At 44.1% G+C, this 2,393-nt stretch overlaps 1 long non-coding RNA gene across 1 annotated transcript; it reads right to left on the minus strand.

The window, feature by feature from the left end:
• Positions 1 to 1,007: 1,007 nt before the first annotated feature.
• Positions 1,008 to 1,934, minus strand: LOC146775876 (uncharacterized). Its single transcript, XR_014972194.1, has 2 exons — positions 1,723 to 1,934; positions 1,008 to 1,193 (listed from the first exon to the last, which is right to left on the minus strand). It is a non-coding gene; the product is annotated as an uncharacterized LOC146775876 (long non-coding RNA).
• Positions 1,935 to 2,393: the final 459 nt, after the last annotated feature.

The raw sequence follows: 2,393 nt of genomic DNA on the forward strand, positions 1-2,393 counted from the left end.
GGCGCAAGCAATGGCAAATGTGGATAGGGGCAGATTCACTACAACGGGCCAAATCCTGAGCCTCCAGGAGCCTTTCTGAGCTGGGAAAAGAAACTACGAGTGCATGGTAAGGGCAGCATCCCCAGCAATTAATGCTGCCCAAAGTACAGGAGTATGACGTCTCTGTGGTCCTCGGGAGAGCTGCAATCCAGGCGCCATTTTACGTAAGGCACTCCCCTAACAGGGCACCATTGTATGGGTATGGGTTACTGCACCATCTATTGTGTAATGTAAAATATCCATATCTGTTTACATAACCAGACGAGGAACACTGTGCACAAGATAACACATTTGTCCTAAAGTTCCAGGAGTAAGGGCTACGCAATTAATTGCCGTTTTAGTTTTAATGAGCAAATCCTGGATGCATCAGAGGCCCAAAAGAATTAGCACTTTAGTACACAGGGTCCACAGCACACTGAAATCCAAGATGGTGCAAGGCGGGTCTGTTGACATCAGATGTCGTGCGTAGCAACTGGTCTAGCACGCAATAAGGTACTGTGACGTCGTTGCGTGTTTCCTAGTCAACGACGTCACAGTACCTTATTGCGTGCTAGACCAGTTGCTATGCACGACATTGAATGGCTGAGTTAATTTGCACACCAGGAAACTGAGGAAACGAGATAGGTTAATGCAGTAACCTATCTCTTGACTAGTACTAGCCCACAATAAGGTACTGTGACGTCGTTTCCTCAGTTTCCTTATCTGCAAATTAACTCAGCTCATTCAGTGACCTATCTCTTGACTAGTTGCCTGCGAAGATTCAAAGGTTCTTGGGTCATACGCTTGTAAGTGGTTAACACACATTTGCAAGGACATGACTGCGATTCCTTGAAAATTGCTGCCCAACCAGATGGCGTTTCATAAAATCCAGTGGCTCAAAGCCGAGGAATAATTTCCCCTCACCACTAGAGGGCATCCTATACCTATTTAAAATATTGTCAAGCTCCAGAAACTCCACTTAGCACAGGTTGACTGTGTTACTGTTTTTATTATGATAACACACATTACTAATTAGACATGGATACTCGAACACTAAAGCGGCAGGATGCGTTGCTCTGTAATGACTCTCAGACTGCACTTTTCCTCTGCATTTGTAGTCCTGGCTTTCGAAGCTCGGCAGATGAACAGAATCGCGTCTTAATTGAGTCTGAAGGCTGAAGCAGAGAGAACATCTTTTAGACGGCATCTTAACTGGGCCAATTTGTCTGTTTCGACTTTTCAAAACATTGCCCCCCGGTCCTTTCAAAATGAAATACATTCTTATAGCAACACTTGTAGATTCATGCTATTTTCAAGTCTTCTGAAAACGTTTTATGCAGTGTGGAGATGACTAAACTGGTACACTGCGTCCTAAAATAGGGGCATTGCCCTTTCTCAACATTGTAATTGCATTTATAGAACGCTTACTACCATATCAAAGTGGGAGGACACTTGTATATCCAGGAGGGTTGTACCACATCAGATCTTCAGGCTTTCCATAGGATACATTTAAGCACAATTAATGAAATACACCCATTTTACATATTCAGAGACCATCCTGAAAATCCTGGATGGAAATGACCTCACATTGGGCATCAGTGCACAGTACATTCTGTTACCCAGACCAAGGGCTCATTGGCGCATAGTCCACCCTCATTTCATACTTCCTCATTCCATCATTCGTTCGATCCTCCCTGTTCTCACCTTTCTGTGAAATCTTTTTGGCCTTGAAGGTCTTCTTCTGAGATTTCTTCAGCACCTTCTTTGCGATTGGTTTTGGCGTCTTGCTTCGCTTCTGGCTCATACTACGCATTCTGCTGTACATGCTGTACATGCTGTGCCTGCTTAGGTTGGCCCTCATTTTCCCACCTGAGTTGAAGTTGTGCAGTGGTGAGACAGCCCGTGCTTGTGTAATGGCTGCCTGGCAGAGGCATCTGAGGGCTGCCCAGGGGCTCCTGGGTTATAAACCTTCACCCATTGTGACCTCAATTGACCCCCTCAACTTTCCTGGTGATGTTTTTTTTTTATCACAAGCTGACAGGAGAAAATGGCAGACCTGCATGATCTGATATTCCCAGAGGCTTTGTTGGATTGTCATGAAGCAAAAGATTTACTTAATGAGAAATCCCTGAGAATATTGATGTTTGGGTTTACAGTCACAGTGGGGAACAAATGCAGTCTTTTCAGGTGCATACTTCCATCAGTCTCAATTTAAGTCTTTATACGTATCTCCTTGCTCCTACTCAAGGGCATAGTGAAGCATCCAGTGCACCAGCTTGAGCGGAAGTGTCAATGGACAGAAAAACATGTTATGTCCCTTTTTTACTTTTAACGCAAGACAGAATAAAAAAAACAATAACAGAAAGAAGGTACCA

This window comes from Triturus cristatus, chromosome 12 (genome assembly GCF_964204655.1).
Source record: "Triturus cristatus chromosome 12, aTriCri1.1, whole genome shotgun sequence".
In the NCBI taxonomy this organism is placed as follows: domain Eukaryota; kingdom Metazoa; phylum Chordata; class Amphibia; order Caudata; family Salamandridae; genus Triturus; species Triturus cristatus.